The sequence below is a fragment of the Protopterus annectens genome, chromosome 7.part0 (genome assembly GCF_019279795.1).
Source record: "Protopterus annectens isolate FY-2018-M chromosome 7.part0, PAN1.0, whole genome shotgun sequence".
Classification (NCBI taxonomy): domain Eukaryota; kingdom Metazoa; phylum Chordata; order Ceratodontiformes; family Protopteridae; genus Protopterus; species Protopterus annectens.
This window is the reverse complement of record NC_056739.1, coordinates 551,243,304-551,258,936: the sequence shown is the minus strand read 5'-3', so window position 1 is coordinate 551,258,936 and position 15,633 is coordinate 551,243,304. Positions and strand designations below refer to the sequence as shown.

General features: G+C 43.0%; 1 protein-coding gene across 1 annotated transcript in view; it reads left to right on the top strand.

The window, feature by feature from the left end:
* The window catches only part of LOC122806590 (complement component receptor 1-like protein), a 511,640-nt gene that overhangs the window by 414,596 nt on the left and 81,411 nt on the right, over positions 1–15,633 (top strand). The gene's annotated exons all lie outside the window — the stretch shown is intronic.

Genomic DNA, 15,633 nt, shown 5'->3' with positions numbered 1-15,633 from the left:
GGCAGAGGAGAGCCAGAATGTTTACCCACCCAATAAGGAATCCCGGGTGGTGGACAGATTAGGGAAGAGAGTATTTGAATCCTCAACCTTTGCTGTTAGGTCCTTGAACTACCTGGCACATTTCACAAGGCTACAGAGAGACTTGGTGTCTGAACTCTGAGACCTTGGCAGGAGCAGTTTCTGATGAGGTCCAAGACAAGGTGGCCTCTCAGCGACCCTAGAATCTGTTTCCAATTCCTCAATGCATTTGATATCACATGCTACTGAGAGAGTGGTAAGAGCTGTGGGTGCAGGCATAGTCATGAGACGCCATGCCCAGATTCAGCTTTGTGACATTGTGGATCCCTTCAAGGCTTCCTTCCTTAACGCCCCTATTGAGACCACTACTTTGTTTGGGTCCAAGGTAAAAGATACATTGGCCAGATGTGAACAGGACGGTAAGACCCTATCTGCCGTGGGTGTCCGTTTATCTTCTCAGCGGTTCTATTCTAGGAGTCAGATTCTAGGGTCGCTGAGAGACACAAAAAGTCTCAGGGTCCTTTCCATGACTCTCAGGCTGAGTTTTCCCCTAGAGGCAAGGGGGGTTTCTAACCGAAGATGCCCCTTTCTGGGTAGGGGAGGTCCATGAAAATGGGGTTCCAGGGAATCCTTCTCTGCACAGCCCTATCAGTGCTCCTGAGAAGCAGCCCGATTGCTTTCCTCTGGAAGCAGTCGGGGGTCATTTTTCCTTGTACCCTTCTGCCTGGCAAACCATAACCACAGATGCTTGGGTACAAAGGCTCATCACCAGCGGATACCATATTCCTTTCTTATTCACTCCCCCTTACCCAGAAGCTTACCCGATGTGCCACCTAGTCAAAGGAAAGCCAAAACTATAGAGATATCAGAGCTGCTGCAAAAATAGTCTTCCAAACAGTCCCCCCAGACCAGACAGGATCCGGCTTTTATTCAAGATTCTTTTTTGGTGCCAAAAAAGATGGGACTAGAGACCAATTCTGGATCTCCGCACCCTCAATCAGTCCGTAAAGATGGAAAATTCCAGATGGACACGGTGGAAAAGTGCTCAAGAAGATATCTTCGCTTGCGAGTGGAAAAGTGCTCAAGAAGATATCTTCGCTTCCGGGCGGGAGCCGGTCATTACCAGTTTCGCGTACTGCCCTTCAGACTCTACAGCCCCCAGACTGTTCACAAGGTGTATGGCAGTAGTCACAGCTCACCTGTGGCTTCAAGAATTCCACGTGTTTCCCGACCTATACAACTGGCTCATTACTGCCCCAACAAGACATCTACTGGATCAGGCCTTGACTTGCACCCTAAACACTGCACAGCAGCTCGGAATATCGGTAAACTGAAAAAAGTCAAACCTTACTCCGACTCACTCATTAGAGTACATTGGAGTGATTCTGGTCACAATGACTTGTACAGCCTTTCTACCAGATCACATAATTTAGAGGATCAAAGAACAGGTTCAGGCAATACTTTCACAAAATCTAGCCTCACCTCTATCTGTTCTTTAACTGATGGAATCGATGGCAGCCTCCATCACCATAGTCTCTCTAGCAAGGCTGCACATGAGGCTTCAATGACTGCTTCTTACTCAGTGGTACCCATCCCAGCACACCTTTATCTTTTCCGATTCGAATAACCAAGATTTGCAAACAGGACTTGCTCTGGTGGATGTCAAACAACTCTCACCAGTGGTCTCGCTCCTTCATCCCTTATCAGCTCAACACCACAGTGACCATGGATGCCTCCCTGATGGGGTGGGGGGCTGTTTCAGGGAAAGACGGTCCAAAGCTCTTGGTCACAGACATAAGTCCATCTGCATATCAGTGTCCTAGAACTGAGGGCGGTGCTACTAGCGTTGCAAGCATTCCAACTGATCCTTCCGTCAGGGACTATTGCAGTTCAGACATCATGGCAGTAGTCTGGTACATCAACAAACAAGGAGGAACCAGATCATGCCCACTGTGTTTAGAGGCCATGAGAATATGGGAATGGTCGCCTCCAACAATTTTCTTATAGCGACGCACATTCCCGCGAGCTCCAACGTGATAGTGGACAAGTTGAGCAGATGCATTCTACAGCCGCACGAATGGTCTCTCAATCCTCTAGTGGCAGTGAAGATTTTCGACCGCTGGGGCCAGCCTTGCTGTGACCTATTTACGTCCCCGTCTAATCACAAGTACAGCAACTACTTTGCCCTGATCCCCCCTCGGGGACAGTCACCGAGATGTGCTCTAGTCCATGATTGGCCCTCTGGTCTGCCATATGCCTATCCTCAGATAACCCTCATTCCCCTGTTCCTCAAGAAAGCACATTGGTTGAAGAGCAAAGTGATCCTCATTGCTCCATATTGGCCTCAACAAGTTTGGTTTCCCTTCCTGTGGCCTTATCTCCTAGATCGACCATGGATTCTCATTCCAACTTCAGAGTTGATCTCTCACCCGCAGAATCTGGCTTATCCAAACCTGTCCAGCCTGAAACTGACAGCTTGGTTTTATCCACTTCCAATGATTGCCAGTCAGTATGACCTATCTTCCCCTGTGCGTGACATTCTGATTGCCTCTCATAGATCATCCACCAGACTACTCTATCGCAGCAAATGGAAGAGGTTTTCTCTCTGGCTACAAGATAAACAAATGGAACCTTTTGTAGCCCGTTTCTATTGTGCTAGAATATCTTTCAGACCTTTTTAAATCGGGGGGTAGCAGCCTCCACAGTTGATGCTCATTTGGCTGCAATTTCTAATTTTCATAATGGCTTCCAGGGCTCTTCCTTAATGTCACACAGACTTTGTAAGACCTTTCTGGTGGGCGTAATCCAACTAAAGCCTCCATTCAGAGAACCTGCTCAACCTTGGGGCCTGGCCTTAGTCCTTCAAGGGTTGACAACTTCTCCTTTTGAGCCTGCATCTACCTGTGATCTAAAGTATCTGTCATGGAAAACATTCTTAGTTGCTATTATGTCTGCCAGGCCTTGTCTATCAAACCCCCCCTTTCTCATCTTTCACAAGGACCTTAGATGTATATAGACAAATTTATTTTTACCTAGACAGGACTAAATTTAATATAAAATCTGACCAGCTGTTTTTGGCCTTTACTGAATGCAGATTAGGTTGTCCAATTTCTAAAGTTACTTTAGCCACTTGGTTGAGAAATTGTATTACTTTCATTTCTGGCAAGAATGGTATCCCTTTACCTGACAGAGTAAAGGCCTACTGTACAAGATCAGTGTCAACTTGTGCAGCCTTTCATGCTAGAACATCTTTGACATTTGTGCAGCCGCAACCTGGGCTAGGCCTCATACCTTCATTGCAGATTACAAATTGGACTTGGCCTCCAGAGGCAGAGCTTCTTTTGGTTCTGTGGTGCTCCGGAATGTCTTTCCATAGGGCCGCCCAGGGAACAAGATAGCTGGGGTCTCTATCCTAAGAGTAAGGAATAAGCGAAGATTAACAACATCAGATAAAGAAGTTACTACTTAACATAACGTTCCATCTGAGTTGTTTCATCTTTGTTTATTCATTACGGCCCTCCCGCCTTCCCCCTCCAAAGGTTTCTGGTGGATCTCATTTGTCGTCCTTTCCAGTTGTTGGGTCAAGTCTGACCAGAGGTAGCCTTTGCTTCTTTTTTCCAACTTGCAAACTAGATCTGAGGTAACAGGGAGAAGGGCATGATGGGTAAAATCTTAGCCGGAGAGGTTTGTGGCTGAAGCGAGCTTGAAAAAAGGCCGGCTCGGTTCCGAGGTCAGAACCGAATCCCAAGAGTAATGAATAAACAAAGATGAAACAACTCTGATGAAACGTTATGGTAAGACATAACTTCTATTTTTTTGGCAGCCAGACCAACTGGCATAAGAGGCTTCTTGTAGATAGTTTCTTTGTATTGTTCAAGAACCTAGTCAGCCTCTGCTAGAATATACATAAATGTTTGATAATGGTTCATGATAGATATACTTTTGTATGAGGCTGATTCAGCTGGGTCTTTATTTTCCTTTGGTACTACTGCTGTAATTGCTGTATTCCTAGGCAGGGGTACAAGTGCTCTTCCTAGTTTTGCATTAAATAACTTATGCCAGTAATTAGCTATTTCAGTGACACAGAATCTTCTCATTTCTATTGTAATACCATACCCTCCCAGTGACTTGCCTGTTTCCTTATTGCTTCTGTTATTTCCTCAGTTTTCTTTCATAAAATCCTATCCTCCTCTCATATCCCCAGTAGCTTAATCCCTTATAACAATATTTTGGCTGATCTATTTCTAGGTCTCATCTCTCCCCTTTTGTATAGGTTTTCATAAAAACCTCTGTCTTTCCAGAATCCCCCTCCTTCTGTGTTTGTCCTGACTTAGGATCCCTCAATTTGTTATTGTTCTTTTCACTGTTAGGGTCTTTGCTCTAGGTATTTGTGTTCTTAGCAAAGCATCACAGTGCTAATGTTACTGTTTTCTCATTGATTATGACTAAATGATTTTTAAGTTCCAGTCTAGCCTGTTCATTTCCAGTCTGGCATACTTCTCCTTTCCTTAACTCGTAACTCCTCTAACCTTTCCAATGCCTGCATATATCTCCTACTACTCACAAACCATTCCAGGTTAGTAATTTGATAAACCAATTACCAAATTTTATTTTTCACCTTGTCCCAGTTTGTGTATGTCTCATCAGCCTGTGTCACTTGGGCAGTACTTCTGTGAGCATAACCCTAAATACTGTCTGTAAACCTCCCACTGTTCATTAAATATGTTTGAAAAAGTCAAGGTTTCTAACCTTTGGCTTTCTCCATTTTTAGTATTCTGACGTCCACAGGAGCAGAATCTGATAATGTCACTGGATATATTACTTGACTTTCTCCACTTCTCATATTCCTTCCTAACAGAAGATCTGTTCAGACATGCCCAAGTGTTGCCTAAGATTTTGTGTGTGTGTGTGTGTGTGTGTGTGTGTGTGTGTGTGTGTGTGTGTGTGTGTGGTCTTATTAATTCCCCTTTTCTATATTCACATCTATCATTCCAAACACTTTCATATGTTTGGTTAGATATCTCACCTGTATTCCTATCTTCGTTGTTCTGGGCCTCCCTGTCACATCTACTTTATCACAGTGTGTGTTCCGATTGCCTCCCACAAGGTGAAGTTCCTTGGCCTGCAATATAACTTCACTTAGGACCTCTAAGTTGTTTTATCCCCGATTTTAGGGTTTGAGTAATAATTTATTAACACTATCTTTTGTCCTTCCCGCATAAGCTGATGCATAATGATGCTTAACTTCACATAAAGATCCATCAAGAATTGATACAACTGTTCGACCGTCAAGCTTTAGAGTTTCTTAAATCTCTTATTAATTATTATAATTCAGAAATTAACTTATACAAATCAGACTTGGATATTCTAGATCAGGTAATTAAAAATCATTCTGATTTTCCTAGATACAAGTTTGAATATTGCCGTGTGTATACAAGTATTGACACAGCAATCGACAAATTATTGGCAACTAAGAAGAAGAAATTAGTTAGAGATGTGCAAGCATATTCTAAAGGCCAGGCTTATCCTGATCCCCCTGGCAACCGCTCTAACAATGGTACAGGTACATTGGTGGATAATGATATTCCATCAAACAATGACACCAACATTGGTCCATCTAATACCGGTAAAACACACTCTGATGAACCTTTGCGACGTAGTGAAAGACTACTGAGCCGTAACAATAATACTAGTGGTACTAGTAATGAGAATGGTCAGGGTTTTCAGTTGAGGGGGCACCCTGTGACCAATCAAGGTCAGAAGAACAACAACAACTCGAAACCATCGAGGAACACCAAACGTCAACGCAGGAGATGATCAATAAGCCTGATGAAATTTCCAACTTAAAAATTGTAACTTCATCTAAAGGCGATTTTAAGATCTATAATTACACCTGTGTTGACATTGATAGCACTATGGTAGACTTTCTATCCAAAGGCCTCACCTTTGTTCCTTCAAGAAGTATGAACATTGCAGACACCATTATAGACTTTAAGTTGTTCGTCCGCAAATTAAATCTGAATGTGCTTTTGGGGAATTCCACATCAGATAACAACCCTTTTAAGGTTGCTAGTGTTTTTAATCCATCTATACATCCCGATTTAACAACATTTGAGAAAATGTGTGAATTCGATTTGAGAGCAATTAAAAATGCAACTCAACTTGATAAAAAGTATAATAACTTAAATAGTGACGAGCGTGATCTTATTGTTTTATTACAAAACTGCAATGTTAGGATTATGAAACCTGACAAAGGTGGAGGGTTAGTTTTAATGGACCAACCAGTGTATATTGACAATATCTTAACTCACCTTTGTACTGATTCTTATTGCCAAGTTTCACTCAATGAAGTCAATGGAGCATATAGAAGAATTAAACAGGTTATTGAAGACTTATTTCTAGACGCATCCATTGATTTAGAGTTATATAATTATTTAACGATGTTAGCTCCAACTATTCCAGCTATTTTTGGCACACCCAAGATTCATAAATCTATACTAGAACCCCCATTTAGAATAATAGTCGATGGGAGAGGCTCTATAACTTATGGGTGTGCAAAATACATTGATACCATTCTTAAACCATTTCTTGACACTGAAACACAAATCTGTAAAGACTCGTGGTTCTTTCTACAGAACATTAACAAGTTAGATTTTCAACCGGATTGTTTGTTCTTAACTGTAGATGTCAAGGACCTTTATACGGTTATCCCCCATGATTTAGGTATAGAATGGGTTGCTGAATTTTTAGTTAAAAAGAAAGCTGACCATAACATTATATATTTAGTTACTACATTACTGGACATTGTGTTGACGAACAATTACATGACTTTTGATAATAATTATTATCTGCAGAAGTCAGGTGTCGCTATGGGTTCCCCATGCGGCGGAAGTTTCGCCAACACGGTTATGGCGCTTTGGGAACATAACTACCTTTTCTCTGAACCACTTTTTAAAAACAACGTCTATTGGTATACAAGATACCAAGACGATATGTTTTACTTATGGGTAGGTGACCATAGTATTATACCTGATTTTATCAATAAATTGACTGAGAAAACTTCATTTTTAGAATTCACTTATGAATCAAGTAATAAATCTATAAGTTTTCTTGACATTCTTTTAGAGAAAGATGAGTATAACTCCTGCTTCAAAAGCAGAATATACAGGAAGCCTACATACTCTAACATATTCTTGCACTACACTAGTTGCCATCCTCATCATCAGAAACGGGCTGTCATCAAAGGGCAGATGGTGAGAGCCGCAAGAATGGTTTCTGATGACATTCAGTTTGAGGAAGAATGTAACTTATTGCAAGATATGTTTCTCAATAGGGGTTACCCTAAGTACCTAGTTTCATCTGTTAGTAATGAAGTAAAACACAAAAGAAAGTCTGGTTTCTGTCTTCCTTTATTAAATCTAAGAGAAGGATTGGAACAAAATGCTAACTGTATATTAGTTGAAACTTGTAGTACTCCTATAAGTGAGCCTGCCAACACTTTGGTATCTTGCACTAATAAATTGCCATTTAATATTAGCTTCTTGCATATTTTTTCAAATGATCATGATAAGATAAGATACATTTTATATAAAAATTGGGCTCTTATCAAAGGCAATGAAGCACTGTTAGGAGTTTTGGGTGATAAACCTATATTAACATACAAAAGAGGTTCAAATCTTAAAAATATACTTGAAAGAAAGAATGAAATATGTAAAACACACTCCAAGATCAAGGGGATGTTCAAATGTGGTTGTTGTGCCCAGTGTAAAAATATTTTGGTAGCGAATAGTTGTGTTATCAACAACATTAAGTATAACATTAATTCTAGATTTAATTGTGAATCTCAAGCAGTAGTTTACGCAGCCTTATGCCAATCCTGTAAGGCATTTTATATAGGCAAAACGGAGCGTAAATTCAAACAAAGAGTATACGAACACTGTTACGCCATTAAAAATAGAGACGGTAACAACGCTCTAGCAAAGCACATTCTCTTTAACCCAGATCATCATTTTAAGTTTATTATATTGCAAAGAAGAATTAATGACATTAGAGGGGGCCCATGGCAAATTAAGTTAGAAGTAGATGAACTTAAATGGCAGATTTTGACGAATGCCCATTTATTTCCAGGGCTGAATGATGCACTTTCCATAAAATGTGTATTGCATTTATTGTCTCTTAATAGGAAATGAATTTCATAAACATGCATGAATTATTATTATTATTATCACCTTTTTAAAGTATTTATTTATTTTTTCAATGTATAAACCTTATTACTTAGATAAGGTAATTTTCATATTAATATGTAAAATATTTTTTAATTGATAGTTAAAATAGATAATGCGTTTTATGGTATATCATAAGGACAAGTATACCAGTGTTTAGGCATTCCACTTTAAATATTAATTGATGTTTTAATAGATTAATGTATTTAAATGATGCTTGATATCTTTTCACTGTTTTTTGTCTGAAGAAGGCTTGGAAAGGTCCAAGCCGAAAGCGCTTACAATAAAGCAGTTATTAAATATACCGCTGCCAGCATTTTTGTTCCCAGGCTACAAGTTTTACTAGTTTTCACATAAAGATAGCAAAGTTGTCCAGGAGACTCTTTTCAGCCCCTAAACTGTAAGTTTTACATTCACATCCCTTTTCCGCTCTGGATCTAGTTTATCTGCAAAAGCTGTGGTTTCTTTCTTTCATATTACCTTTCAAGATTGCTCATAACTTCCTCATAAATTCTGCAAGGCCTTTCTCAAGGGCACCTTTCTTCTATATCCACTTGTTAAAGACCCGAGTCCTCTGCGGGACTCTAATTTTATTTTAAAAGTCTTGATTAAATGTCTGTTCGAACCAGCAGCTACCACAGAGCTCAAGTTTTTTTGTCTTAGAAAAACATTTTTGTGGAAAGATTTTGGAGCTCCGTGCTTTATCTCCTGTTCCCCCTTATTTTATTTTCCACAATGATAGGATAACATTAAAAATTAATCCTTCATTTATCCCAAAGGTGGCTTCAGAGAAACAAGAGAGTACATTCTTTATACCTTAGATGTTCACAGGCAGCTGCTCTTTTACCTTAACAGAACAGCTCCAGTCAGGAAAGATGTACAGCTGTTTGTTTCCTTTGCTTATAATGCGTTTGGAGAAAAAGGTTTTCAAGATCTTTTTCCAAGTGGTTGTCCAATTGCATCTCCTTTGTATATAAATACCAGAATAACTGTTGTCATATAAACTGAAGGCTGACTGTACTAGAGCCAGGGCTGCATCAACAGCTTTCTTTGGAGCACATTCCTTGGAACGATATATGTTAAGTGGACAGTTGTTTTTTAATGCTTACCTTCATTAAGCAATACAAGCTGAATTGAACTTCTAGGACTACAGCATCCTTCATTGTTTCTGTCCTGAAGGGTGTCCAGTCACAATGCTGATCAGTAGTTCTGTAGCTTGTGATTTCGACCCACATGTCAGGGTTGCCAGATGTCCCTGTTTGAGCGGGACTGTCCCAAGATCAGCAGCCCAATCACAAGTCCCACACAACATGTAAAAATCCTGGGGAAACCGCCTTTGTTTTTATGATTTTTGATTGGCTCGTATACTGTCATACAGGCCAGTCATAAATCACGTAGTGGAGCCACTTCTGTTCAATGGGAAACAGCGGGCTGCTCTGCATTGAACAGCAGAGGCTATGCTCTGTGATTATTGATCGGCTCGTATACTGGCATACAGGCCAGTCATAAATCACATAGTGGTGCCACTTCTGTTCAGTGGGAAATGGGCTGCTCTGCATTGAACTGCAGAGGCTATGCTCTGATTTTTGATCAGCTCGTATACTGGCATACAGGCCAGTCATAAATCGTAAAGTGGAGCCACTTCTGTTCAATGCGAAACAGCGGGCTGTTCTGCATTGAACAGAAGATGCTCTTCTGTGCGATTTTTGATTGGCCCGTATACTGGCATATGGGCCAATCATAAATTGCAAAATGGAGCCACTTCTGTTTAATTAGGAACAGCAGGGAGTTCCACATGAAAGACTAGACCTTTTTTGGTCCCGACCTGGCCATTTAGAAATCTGGCAACCCTGGATAGGACAGCCTGAAAAATAAGATATGAAAGTATGACAACCCTCCCTCCTTCCCCCTTTCCATTCTGTAAGACCTGAATGATTTAGGGGTTCAAATTCTGTATCTCTGAGCCTGTTAACTGGAACGTTTACTGCCATCAAAGGAGTGATTAGGTAAGAAAGTTTAATTGAAATGCTTAACAGCTTCATCAAATGCAGCTGGATTCCCTTAAAACAGAGGGAAATTCCTACTTAGAGCTGCTGCTTGAAAAAAAATGTTCATTTTCAGATAATATGCTTTATCATATTCAGAATCACAAATAGCTGAAGCCTCTGCAGGCAAACAGATGGTGTTCAGGCATGAAACTAATGTTAAAGTAAATTAGCCCATTACAGAAAGTAAGCCGGCACCTACATATGAACATTTTGGAGAATCATTAGATTTTCATCATCACTGCTGCAGTAGGCGTGGGCTTCCTAGGTCGTATCCTGCATAGGAAACAACTGGTTATCTTCACAAACCTTTGGCCACCTTTTAAACTGTACTCTTGGCTGCTGATTTCACTCCAAGGGACTAGCTAGAGTGTAGAATGTTTCAGTACTTTAATTGCCACCTATAGAGGAAGCGGCTGTGAGGCTTCACAGGAGCAGTAATTGGCTTCAAGCTTAATTTCTGGCAAAACAAATTCCCATGGGGAACCCTTCCTCAAAGAAAGTGTCCTTAAAAGAAAATGTTTAGTATGTTTTATTTCCTGACTAAAAGGTATTTCTTCTTTAAGAAACGCACAGTATTTATAGTATTGGACATTTCCTGTCAGGGACCTCCGTTTCTAGCATAAGGCTTAATTTTGATTACAGGAGACTAATTTTGTGATAAAATGTACTGCTTTTCACAACTTTTATTTTAAGGATCAGTGTTTTACAGGGTGGGAAACATTATTTACCTGCTTGTGTGTACTTTGTGGCAACTTAACTGCTGTTTTTTCTCAGTGCTCTACAGAAAAGGGTCTTTCCAATTTGACAGGGATTTGTGTAGTCTGTGTTGCTTTCTAACTCTAGTCTGACAGCTACTTGTGATTCTGAATATGATTAAGCAGATTATTTTCCTGCTTAGTCATTCCTTCAGCTCTTGATTGCAATAGTCTTCGTGCACTACAGTATGGATGCTTATGCTGGTCCTGCTAGTTGTTCTCCCACAGTACCTAAAAAGTAAATGCAACACATGAAGTGGGCCCTTGCTGCCACTACTGGCTCACATGGTGCCTCATCTGTTCGTGGGTGACTCTACCTTGTGTGCGTGTGTCAGTATATTTGGTAATTTCAGACCTTCACTATCCCCTGTTCTAGGTCCGTTTGAGTTAGAGGACCTAGGTTTCTCCCTTTCTCCTCTACCCAGGGATAGGCCCGTTTGAGTTAGAGGACCTAGTCCTCTGTGTGTTTATCTTGTGTCTTTTTGCTGCATCATCATTGCCATGTCCAAAGAGGCAAAAGATCATAAACTCTCGGGGTTTAAGAAATGTGTGAAACGTTCGCGGAAGATGTCTATTACCGATGGCCACAGTAACTGTGTGTATTGCCTCAGAGCCATTCATTTACAAGAGACATGTTTGTTTTGCTATTCTTTCAGTGCCAGGGTATTACAGGAGCGGACGAATAAACTAATATTAAAAGGTCTTTTTAAGCCTTCCTTTGAGTAAGACTTGGCCAGTTCATCTTCCTCCTCTAAATCACATGGATCTAGAAAAGAAAAGGCTAAACCTTCCAAGAGGCATTCCCCGGTGCCATCCAGTGCCTCGGGACCGCCTCCCAAAATGTCGAAACCAGACAAGTCTTCTCCCTCCTCGGCTGCACTGATTTCGGAACCGATCGAGGGTGTACCTACTATGACTACAGTGATGGCCCCCAGGCAGTTTGGAGCCGACCACTGATAGCAGACATTGGAGCCGGTCCAGAGGTCCTTTGCCAGTCTCCCCAACTTTAAGATCCCCTATCTTAGAGGTCTAGATCTCCCACACAGTCTTCCAGGAGTCTATCAGAAGAAGATGTGGAGAGAGTAGTGCTGAGATTCCTGAATTAGTCTGCCTTACCCAAAATGCTGTTGGCTCTGATCCAGTCAGTCCCGGAGCCACTTGAGTTAATTTCCCCTTCTGTGGTTCCTCCTCCGAGCCACGCTGTGCTTTCGGAGCTGGAGTGCTCGATAGTGCTGGTTATGGAACCCTCAATTCCAGCTCCCTCCGAGGCTGTCTCGGAGCGGAGTTCTGCTCAGACACCTTCAGTGCCGTCCATAGTGTCTAGGAGCTGAAGCTCCCCAGTCGGCCCCAACAGAGACGCCTGAAACCAGACCTCTTCGGTTCAGAGTCTCCCTCTCGGTGCGTCGGCTAGGGTGAGCTTGGACCCTACGTCTATCTCGGAACCGATTGCTCTGGAGCCAATGACTTCCTCAGTCTCCTCGGAGCCTGGGAGGTCTTCGGAGCCAGAGAGGTCTGCCTTTGAGATGATGAGTGTGCTGTCCTGATCATCAGCTCCACCCAGGGGTACCGACACTCTTCCCCCTCAGGCACCGACCTCTGTCTCAGCACCTACTCCCTCTCTAGACAGCAGAGACCCGCAGCCTCAGGAGCCCCCAGCTGGTGGCCCCCACTCTTCCGAGACCTTGGCAGAATACCCTTATGAGGAGCCCCCTCAGAAGAGGACATGCAAGAGGAAGCATGTAGACTCCTAGGATGAGTCTCTTGCCTCCGACACTGACCTTGAGGAGTCAGAAGGGTCCCCCAAGTTGTCCTCTGATGTCTCCTTTGTTGACATCTTAGAGATCCTTAAGCAGAGGTGCGGCTGGCCCACTGTTACCCCTTCTGATGAGTCTGTGTACCTGAAGGCTTTTCGGGTCTTGAGTGTCTCCACCTTTTGACAAACTTTTAGATCTTTAGTCGAAAGGTGTGGGAGACTCCTGATTCCATGGAGCCAGTCCCCAGGAGACCCAATACATTTTTGTCAGCCCCTAAGGAGAAGGAATTTTTATCCAAGGGTGTTCCTGTAGATGCCATGGTGGTGGCGGCCACTAAGAAGGAACTAGCGGAGACTTCATCTGTCCATTCGCCGAACAAGGAGTCTCGAATGATGGTCAGGTACAGGAAGCATATAATTTCATCAGCAGCATTCACTCTCCGATCGCTGAACTACCTAACACATTTTTACATGGCTTCAGAGAGATGATCTTAAGGAGTTAGGAGAGACTCTACAAGGTGCATCTACTGAAGGAGTCCCTGATAAGGTGTCTGCTCAGTTGTCCACCTTGAATTCCATTGTTAACTCATCCATGAGGCTGATTTCTTATGCAGCCGATGGAGCGAGCAGGGCAGCGTGTTCAGGAGTTTCCTTTAGGAGGCACTCCTGGATGCGCTTTTGTAATTTTGCGGAGCCGTTCAAGTACACCTTTACCAATGCCCCCTTTGACGGTTCTTCCTTGTTTGGACTGAAGATAAGACACACTCACCAGGTGCGAGCAAAAAGGGAAAATGCTCTCTGCCGTGGGAGTACATTTTACTGTCTCCTTTAGACCATACCCCAAGGGTCAGAGAGGTGGTAAAATGTAGTTCAAGAAGTCCCAAAGGATTTTCCAGGATGCACAGGGTGACTCCTCCTTCAGAGGCAGAGGAGGAGGAGTAAATGGTAGACATCGCCCTAGAGGCAAGGGTGGACTGCAAAACCAGGGAGGCTGCGATTCGGTTTGAGGCTGGTCCTATCAGTGCTCCTGATGTGGGACCCGACTGTGCTTCTCTGGAGCTAGTCGGGGGTCGCATTTCTTTGTATCCAGAAGCTTGGCTAAGTGTCACCCGAGACAAATGGGTACAAAGAATTTTCACCAGAGGTTACTCCATACACTTTTCTCTTCCACCTCATGTTCCCAAGTGGATCCCAGATGCTCACCCAATCACAGGGATCAAGCAACTGTAGAAGTGAACAAGTTGCTCGCACACAGTCATCCAAACCGTCCCCGCAGACCAGGTAGGATTCGGAACTTACTCCAGATTCTTTTTAATGCCAAAACGTACAGAAATTAAACAAATCCATAAAGGACAATTTCCTGATGGTGATACTGCATTCTATACTCCCTCTATTAGGGAAAGACACTTGGATGTGCTCAGTAGACCTCCAAGACGCGTGCTACCGCATAAAAATGGACAGAGCATCGAGGCGCCATCTACGCTTTTGGCTGGGAGCCAATCACTACCAGTTTCGTGCTCTGCCCTTTTGGTCTCACCACAGCCCCCAGGGTGTTCACCAAGTGTATGGCAGTAGTGACAGCTCACCTGAGATATCTTAAGATTACAAGTGTTTCTGTATCTGGACGACTGGCTCCTGACCGCCTCCACCAGGCATCTACTTCTTCAAACCAGAGACTCCACTATCCAACTTTGTGCCCAGTTAGGGATTACTATAAATTGGTTAAAGTCTGCCTTATCACCCTCTCAATTTGTGACTTTTAGTGGCACAGAAATAGACACAGTCACCATGCTGGATTTTCTTCCAGCAGAAAGAGCACAGAGACTTGTAAATAAAGTTCTTCCTCTTCTCCCCCTCTGGAAAGTCGAGGCAAAGACAGTGCTGGAACTTTTAAGGACCATGGCCTCCACCATATTACTAGTCCCTCTTGCCAGACTACACATGCAGATTCTTCAGTGGCTTATATCGTCCCAGTGGTCCTTCCAACAACTGCCTCTATACCATACACCCTGTTAACAGAGTCTTGCAAAAAGGACCTCCATTGGTGGATCCTACCCAACCAGTTAACCACAGGCACTCCATTCCTTCCTCGCCAACCCGTTGGTACTGTGACCATGGATGCCTCACAGATAGGGGGGGGGGCATTATCTAGGCAGGACTGTCCAAGGCACATGGCAAGATCACGAGGCCCACCTGCATATCAGTGTCCTAGAGGTGAGGGCAGTGCATCTGGAGTTGCAAGCACTCCACGACCTTCTTCCTCTTGGGACGATAGCAATACAATCAGGCAACATGTCAGTAGTATGGTATATCAACAAACAAGGCGGAACCAGATCGTACCCACTCTGTCGAGAGGCTATTCTTGTTTGGAAATGGGCAATATCTTTCCAGCGCTTTCTAGTGGCAATGCGCATCCCGGGGACAACCAGTGTGATAGCCTACAAACTCAGACGGGCAATCTTGATGCCTCACGAATGGTCTCTGAAGCAGGAAATAGCAGAACAGATTTTCCACAGATGGGGGGACAGCCTTGCTGCGATCTTTTCGCCAGCCCGATCAACTCCAAATGCAGCAGCTGTTTTTCCCTTATCCCCCCTCCGGGGGGAGTCACCGAGAGATGCACTTGTTCACGATTGGCCCCTGGCTCTCCTTTATGCTTTCCCTCCCTTTCCTCTCATATCCAAGGTGGTTCAGAAAGCGAAACTGTTGGGAAGCAAATTGATCTTCATCACTCGTTACTGGCCTCATCAGGTTTTGTTCCCCTTTCTCGGGCCTCATCTACTAGACCACCCATGGACTCTGGACCCAGTGCCAAATCTATTGATGTACATGTCAGG